Source organism: Perissodus microlepis, chromosome 2 (genome assembly GCF_051167445.1).
Source record: "Perissodus microlepis isolate ML-2025 ecotype Zambia chromosome 2, ASM5116744v1, whole genome shotgun sequence".
Lineage (NCBI taxonomy): Eukaryota > Metazoa > Chordata > Actinopteri > Cichliformes > Cichlidae > Perissodus > Perissodus microlepis.
In genome coordinates, this window is record NC_140462.1 from 17,702,370 (window position 1) to 17,711,582 (window position 9,213).

A 9,213-nucleotide genomic window follows, 5' to 3' on the forward strand; every position below is an offset into this window, starting at 1 on the left:
AACACTACAGCAATGTCTTTCAGTCAGCTAAAGAAGAGATTCTTATTGAAATCACTGTTTCTATTTGCAAAGATTCTGTAGGAATTATTAAATCAGTTAACCATTTATTCTGGGACGCAATGCATAGATAAACAAAATGATAATCACATAACAAATGAATATGTTAAAGGGTATTTTAAGTGATTGTAGTTACAGAGGTTATATAGTTTTTATATAGTTATTATATCTGTATTTATATATAGTTAAAGAGTGGACTGCTACAAGTGCCAAAAGACTACCAACAGCACAATGGACCTAAAATTGCAAAAGATATACAATACTGGGGTGTTTCTGCTGTTATCTAGTAGCCCACAGCAGCCTCACTGTGCTTTCCCATTTACCCATTACTTACGGGGGTTTGTAGCTTGCAGCCAGTCACCCTATTGTAATAACCAACAGCTTTAGGCTTTGCTAAAAGCTGTTGTTGCTCTAGATGCACGCTAGACACTCCATGAATATAGGTCACCAGTTAAATGAAATTTTAACCTTCTAAGTATCATAAATGTGTCTGTAAAATATGTCCTGGGGGAATTATTATAATAAAATGATTCCAGTCACAGGAGGGAGAACGTTTTTCTGCAGGCAAATTCCAAGCGGACTTTCCCTCCTTCTTGGTTTTAAACTTCATTTAGACAATGCTTCATCTGATTTGAACTGTGAATAGCAAGTCAAATTAAAATAAAATGTCACTCCTGTAATTGGGGTCCTGCTGTGTAATCAAAAAGTGCTCATGCTCAAGATGCATATGTAAAAACTCTCCATTCATAGTTTTGCTGCCACACGTAACTAAAATATAGACAACCATGAATGTACCCTTCTCAGGTTCATACAGCTGAAGTGACAGAGTAAGGTAACGGCCAGCAACAATAACTTGCTCATATCTTGGTAAAGCATAGCCAAAAAGCTTAGAAAAGCACATCTTCCAAAGGCCAATGCCCTATCTCACAATTTTAAAGGAAGCAGCTAAATATTAAATAAATATTAATAGGTTCCTTTATTGCCTAAGCTTGACTTTTCCATAAAATTTCATTACATAAGGTCGGGTAATTTGTTGTTATTCTGGTGACAAGTACCAATCAGCATAAGATAACACACCATGGCAGACGAACAAATGTGAACACAGAGCACCAGCATCACCTTTACAAATGATGTTATAAAGTAGCATGCAATGAAACTTTGTGTATATCTTGAGTAGATAACTGCTCAAAAAAGACCCATCCTGTTGCCATGGCAGCTGTAGAGTCAGTATTTGTGTACAGGTAAGCTTCTGTGCAAGGACCTAAACGGCTGAATGTTTCTAAAACCATCCAAGAATGTTTTTTATTTATTTATTACTTTGAAGGTAAGTATTTTTGATTTCTGTTCATTTGATGATGATGATGTTGATTTCTTTTCACTTTTTCAGGTTTAAGTACAGCTTGGCCAGTAGTCGGCAACGGTTTGCAGACAACCTGATGTCTTCCATGTAAACTATGGGGGACTATGGCAATCTGATGGAGACCAACAATCACAAGGAGATCTTTGGCACAGCTCCCTCTTTCAATGTGATTTAACATAGTGTCAGACAAAAACCTAATACGACCAGTTACTACAACAATTAGGAGGTGGCTGAGCCCAATTACTTAAAAAAATAAATACATAAAAAATCCCACACCATATTCCTCTCTCTACCAAATATTAAACAAAGCTTTCTCTGACAAAAATGCAAACAGTTTAAATGAGGACAAGGCCAGCAGAAAAACAGAATTGGACTGCTGTGTCTTCAGTTATTTGAATTACTTGGGTTTGTACCATGTACTTGATTAAGTTGGACTGATGGATTTCAAAGCGGAAAAAAAAAATCAGTGAGAAACATGCCCTTATATAATACTTAACTGGTCAAAATGAAGACTAGCAGCATTGCATTTAAAAGTTTTCATTCTTAATATAAACAAAGGGTAAGCAGGGCAGAGGAGAATAGAAAGCTGCAAAACTGAGGCAGAGGCCTCTCCAGGTAAAGAAAAAAAGTGTACAGGGGAAGCTGAAAACAATAATGGGCTGACATGAAACATAATCCCCTCTGTCTGAGATTTTATTGGCAGCCCCTCCAAAGAATGGTGGCTCCCCTATTATGACTTAACACATCAAAATCGCAGCATAGCACACACAGAAAAGGCCACCTGATGATAAACACAGCAGACAGCGTCAGAGGCTTTATCTTGTGGCTGCCTGCAGCTCGACACAGGTTCAATTTGGCCTGCAACAATCGATTCTGTCCCTTCTTACCTCTGCTTCATTTGGTGGAATAAAAACAGACCTTTCGGTAAAGAGCAGGTCTCAGCTGGTATGCCATGTCAAGGCAAAGGAGAGGAAAACTGGTGATAGCAAGACACCTGAATTGCAGCTGACCATTAAACAGGTATTCACATTTTTACAATCACGATATTTGAATCATGGTCAAAATAGTAGATTACAACTTGCATGGACTTTGAAAATTATATATCAGTTGTAATACACAATAATGAATAAACCCAAATGAACAGTAGAGCTTTAGGAAACTATAGCTTTAAGCTATGCAAATGAAATAAAATAAAATAAAATAAACATTTTAGGTCATCTTCTATACCTAAATAGCAAACACAGAAATTTTAAGGTAGATTGCCAGTACCCAGTACTTTGAGGCACCAGCTTGCTTAATAACTTGGGTTACAGATTAGTTGTAGAAGCTGAAAAGAAATTTCACGTACTTGATCTCGTTCTTCACCTATCTCATTGGTGCATGCAAAATTTATCATAAACAAACTTATTAGAAAATGAGGAAATTTGCTGATTGGATTATTGGCTTGTAAAGATGGTTATCTTTATATATATACGCCTTGGTTATTTGAACTATGCCATGCACCATCTATAGAGTCAGACAGTACTCTACAAGTAATAACCACATTGTAGTGACATATAATAATGCTATAAATAAATATGGAGTATAACGGAAAAAGTGTTGGTCTCTTGGTGTTAAGATTCTTGTCCATTATGCAGTACCATTGGGTTGACATGTGACTGACCACTAAATTCCTTCTGCAGCATGATAACGACCTGCTATAGATATGAAGAACTAGCTACAGTCAAAAGAAGAAAAGGAAGTCTCGCAAAAGGTGTGAACTGCCCACACAGAACCCCGCTCTTTGAAGTTCTTGCATGTTGTCTTGTGTGTTGATTAGGATTAGGAACAGAATGCAGTTTAAGTTACATCGACTGTTACGTCTTCAAGTAAACTTAAAGAAGTCCAGACGCTTTTCTTTGCAAGCTCCTTTGACTACGATGACCTGGATGACTGAGAACCTTCACAGACACATCGACTGTTTGTTAAATTTATAAAAATATATCTTTCTTGGTTACTGGGGTGCAAAGTTCTACCTCACCAATGGACATTTTACATGCACTAATTCACACAGCTACTAAAGGTCACCGAACTTTAAAACATGATGTTACTTCATATCTTGCACAGACAACCTATTGTTTGTATTGTTTTCCTGGGAAAAATTGAGGCAAGTTGATTTATTTATGTTTTTGTATTCTGCCCCTAAATATGAAAGCCATTTTTCGTGGAAGCCACCTTCTTGTGTTTAATGCAAGAGTGACGCCATAACTGTCTTTATTTGAAGAGAGCATCATTATTTCCTGAGATGAAAGCAACAGAGGTGGAAATGATATCATACTCATTACATGGGAAGAAAACACTCTGTTATGGTGGTGGGCAATATAGAACCTCCTTTTCATGACAATTATTAATACCCTGTCCCATTAATTTGCAATATCATCCCCATCTCCAATGAAGGTTATCCCTCTGCTCAGTATGCAGGCAACCTGGCCTCAAATTCTCAATTTCACATGCAAATATGGAGCAACTGATTTAAATAATATTTGAATATGGATTGCACAGTGTGACTCCATATCACAGAGCTGTAAAAAAAAAAAAAAGAAGGTGGAAAATGTAAATCGTCAACATGTAAGAGAAAGGTCATCGTGCGGACCTGTTAGATTTATTTTTTAAATTAAGGGCTTGCTGCTAAATTAAACTCATTTCACAAGACCCGAGGACAAAATTAGAGGAGATTGGTCTGATTTACATCTCAAAGCCAAACAAACACAATACAGTTCATACAGCACAAAAGAAGCAGTTTCTGATAGGATAGTGGATTTATCTAGTATATGATCAACAACAGCAGTTGCTTTTATACGCAAAGATGAGGAAAAATGGATGATTTACCAACTTGTAAACTAGTTCACAATGATATAGCTGAGTCTGCTATAATGCTGCGTTCTGTTTGCCTTAGAGTCAGAGCTCAGAGATGAGTAAACCTCTGAATGGTGTGCACTAGTAGTGATTCTAGAAAACCAAGGAAAAGTAAGCGGCTGTTCTGACTTTCCAAGTTGGAAGTCCAACTTTAGGGGGCAATCCAGTTGAAAATTCCAACCCCATACTTCAGACTTCAGCTGTAAAGCATCATCAAGTCACTGGTGCACAATTTTGCATAATGTAAAGAAAATGTGTGGCAACAACCATCTGGAAGGTGACAGATGAAGATAAGCATGATGTTGGTAGACCTAAATGTAACACATACAGTGAATGCTGCAACATAGGCAGCAAATGTACTGCCATGTCTTCGTTCCTCTCAGGTGTATTAAAAAAGGAGTAATGGTGGAATCTTCACGCAGTGGCATGTGTTAACTAAAAGGGACACAGAGGAATCTATTCCCCTGGGCCTAGTAAGACTCCAATGAGTAGTACTGTCATGTTTGCCTATGCTCTTATATTATATAGTGATGAAAACCCATGATAAAAAAAATACTCAATTTAGAATCCAGAATCAATTCTCACCCCCACAATTGCACAGGAGTTGGCGAAAGCTGCTCAGATTCTTATGACAGCATTTCATCCAAAGACACGTTTTCTCAAACAGTGGTCAATAGAGGCAGAGCATGCAGTGAAGCATGGACAGCAAAACAGAGGCACTTTACCGCAATGACCACCTAGTCAGTAAATTATGTGTTGCTTTTCTGGGTAAATAGCATGTCTGTTATAATGTGTATTTTTCCTCCGTGTCATGGTGTGATTCCTGCGTGTGAAACAACAAGAATGAGAACTAGAATTGGCTCAATAGATAAAGGCTATAAATGTTGAAAAAGCTTCGGACTTATCGGACCTAATAGCAACATATATGTGACAAACTGGAAGTAATTTCTCTATTCCCATCTGACAGAAAATTTGCAATTAAAAGTGTAGTTTGAAATTAATTTTCCCATTTATTTTAAGCACAAATGATTTTTGAGCAAACTTTTTGAACATCTGAAGTTCTTTCAACAAGTGGCTTATTAGTTGCTTCCTGACATTCAGAAAAAGAAATCTGTGGAATTGGGTATAAAATTTGCCTGATATTAATTAATCACTGATTGTCCTTGTGTAAAATTATTAGCACTCTGCTATTTTGTTTGAAATTATCCTGTTTTTCAAAGTTGTTTGTGGCATTCGGCTATAAAAACGTTGGGTTACTTAACGTAATCCCTGGTTCTTTGATAACAGAGTGAGGTGTTTCACTATGGGAATCGCCTCGGCGTGACCAACTACGGAAGCTCCAATGACACCACGTCTGTCTATGACAGACCTGTCGAGCCGTGCTCAGGGCTCCGCCCCCTCATACTAACACGGCCGACCAGCTCCTCCTAACTCATTCCAAGCAGATTTCTTTCCGTGCCTAAGCAAGGAGGGAAGTGTTGGTGAAACACCTCACTCTGTTATCAAAGAACCAGGGATTACGTTAAGTAACCCAACGTTCTTTTTCTAACTTTGCTCGGTGTTTCACTATGGGAGATATGGCCCACTCCCGGATTGCGCCAGCTCCCGAAGCTACTCTCCAGTGCTACTCCAGGATCTCAGGTCGAACCTGAGGCACCAGAATCCAGCACTGTCTGAGCCAGGGATGACTGTGCAACATCCAGCCGATAAAACCGGACAAACGTGTGCGGCGTAGCCCAGCTTGCTGCCGCACAAATATCCTGGACTGATACACCTCTGAACAAAGCCCAGGATGTGGCCACACCCCTGCAAGCCCTTACAGCTATAAGCCAGAGCTAAGGCCTCTACAATCCAATGAGCTAGCCTCTGGCGTGATACGGGCCTGCCCTTGTGAGGGGGGGCCCAGGAAACAAACAGCTGATCCGACTTCCTGAATCCAGCTGTTCTGTCAACATAAGTCCCCAAGGCCCGGACAGGGCACAAAGTGTTCAGCCTCTGCTCCCTCTCTGAAAAGAATGGAGGGGGGTGAAAAGCTAGGAGCTCTACTGTAGAGCACCTGTATGACGTTTCCAACACTTTAGGGACAAAGGCTGGGTTAGGCCTCAGGAGTGCTTTAGTGAGTCCCGGGGCCAGCTGTAGACAAGAGGGGTGAATAGATAGAGCCTGTAATTCACTAACTCGCTTGGCTGTGGTTAGAGCCAACAGCAGAGTGGTTTTAAGAGAGAGAAACTTCAACCCCACTGCCCCAATAGGCTCAAAGGGGTGGTGGGAGAGGGCGTCTAAAACGACTGACAGATCCCATAAAGGTACCAGTGGTCTAGAAACTGGGAGCGTTCGACGCGCCCCTCTCATGAAGCGACATACAAGGGGGTGCTGCCCGGCAGGTTTATCACCAAACCCCACGTGGCAGGCTGAAATAGCTGCTAAATAGACCTTTATGGTGGAAAAAGCTTTCCTTTTGTCCAGCAAGTCTTGAAGAAAACACAACAGCTCCACCACTGAACACTGAAAAGGGATAATCTGCTTTTCATGGCACCACTCTTCAAAAACACGCCATTTACTGCTGTAAACGGAACGAGTGGAGGAGGCTCTGGCATTCTGAATGGTTTCAATAACCTTCGGAGGCATGCCTGCTGCCTTCAAATTCCACCTTTCACAGGCATGCCCAGAGAGCAACCTGGTCTGGATGGGGATGGTATATCTCCCCCCGCGCCTGAGACAGAAGGTCCCTGCGGATGGGGAGTGGCCATGGCTCGTCCACCAGAAGCTGGATGATTTCTGCTATCCAGTGTTTGGATGGCCACTGCGGAGCTATTAAAATCAGTGACAGCCCCTGATCCCTCACTCTGATCAGTGTTGGGGAGATCAGGCTGAGGGGAGGGAAAGCATACAGCAGAGTTTTTGGCCATGGATGGGCCAGCACATCCACGCCCAGTGGCGCATGTGCGTCTGACAGGGAGAAAAACAGAGGGCACTGTGTGTTTTCTCGCGAGGCGAAGAGATCTACGGCAGCCCGGCCATATCTCTGCCAAATCTGTTCCACCACCTGTGGGTGAAGCCTCCATTCTCCGAACAGTGGATTTCCTCTGGACAGGAGGTCCGCCCCCCTGTTCAGAATTCCTGGCACGTGAGTTGCCCGAAGGGAGAGGAGCCGAGTGCTGCTCCACATAATTATTTCCCTGGCTAACCTGTCTAGCTGCCGGGAACGGGTGCCGCCCTGGCGGTTGATATAAGCAACTACAGTGGAGTTGTCTGTTTTCACTAAAATATGTTGACCCCGGAGATATGGCAGAAAATGCCGTAAGGCTAGGAGCACCGCGCGGAGCTCCAGCACATTTATGTGATTCAGAGCGAGTCTCTGTGACCAAACGCCATTCACTGCTCTGCCCATCATAGTTGCACCACAACCTGACAGGGATGCATCTGTGGTCGGCGTCACCCTGGATGATACTGCCCCGAGAGGTACCCCCGCCGCGAGAGCTGTCGGGCTCCTCCAAGGCCAGAGAGCTGCGATACACGGCTGCGTTATTTTTACACCCCGACTGAGATGTCGGCGAGGGCACAGCTGCAGAGAAGCGACCCACCGCTGAAAATCTCTCATCATAAGCAGTCCCAAATGTACCACCGATATCACCAAGGCCATGAGGCCGAGGAGGCGGATACAGAGTCGGAACCGCACGACTTTCCCCAGCTGAAAACGGGAAAGACAGTGAGTTAAGGATGCGATCCTCCGCTCTGAAAGTGCGATACGATAAGAGATGGAGTCTATTCTGAGCCCCAGATACTCTGTAAACTGTGCGGGTTCCAAGTGGCTCTTTTCCAGGTTGATTGTGAACCCAAGCTCCGTGAGGTGATTCACTACGACCTCAGAGTCTTTGATTGCCTGCTCGCGCGATCGTGAGCATATTAGATAATCGTCTATGTAAGAGAATATTCTGATGCCGCTGTTCCTTAACGGAGACAGCGCTGCCTCCACACATTTGCTGAACACCCTTGGGGCTAAGGATAGCCCGAATGGGATAGTTTGAAACTCGCACGCTACGCTCTGATAAGCGAACCTGAGATATTTCCTGTGTGGAGGATAAATGGCGATGTGAAAATATGCGTCTGATAGGTCGATTGTAACAAACCAATCACCTGTGTGAATTGAGCGACAAAGCATCTTGTGTGTGAGCATTCTGAACGTGTACTTTCTCAAATGCTTGTTTAACACATGCAGATCCAGAATAGGACGGAGCGACGTTCCGTCCTTTTTCGGGATGAGGAAATAGCGGGAGTAAAAGCCCTGCTGAGCTTCTTCGCTCGGAACCGCTCTGATCGCCTGTTTGTGTAACAGGGAGGATATTTCCTCCTCCAGCACATTCGCTGAATCGCCACTGGCCACAGAAGCTAACACTCCGCCGAATCTTGGTGGTTTTGCCGCAAACTGTAGTCTGTAACCATGGGAAATGGTTGACAAGACCCAGGGATGAACTGCGCATGCGCGCCACCACTCCAGCCGCGCTGCGAGCGGGCCTCTGAAGAAGCGGTAGCGTGACGTCACCCCTGTCTCCTGGAAGGAGTTGGGGCTCTCCCCTCGGGAAGAGCGTGAGCTCCCCCCGCTGGGAACAAAGACAAATTGCAGTGATTTTCTTTTGTTTTTATTTTGAAACTGGCAAACTGCCTGGCTGCAGAAATGCACGTTTTATTTCTTTTGTTACCCCCAAACCACAGTGAAGTGTCTGGTGACTCTGGGCAGTGCTTGGTGACACAGACAGAGTGCTTAGGAATGTTTGGTGACACTGCGCCATTTGTCCACAAGTCTTTCCTCCCTGAACTGGAGGAGGAGACTGAGAGGGTGCTCCTGGTGAACTGGAAACTTCCAGAGACCCTGAACCTTGGAGTGATTTGGTTACCCCTTC

General features: G+C 43.2%; 1 protein-coding gene across 8 annotated transcripts in view; it reads right to left on the reverse strand.

Moving 5' to 3' along the window:
- diaph2 (diaphanous-related formin 2) overlaps positions 1-9,213 on the reverse strand; it is a 364,160-nt gene that overhangs the window by 103,525 nt on the left and 251,422 nt on the right. The window lies entirely within an intron of this gene.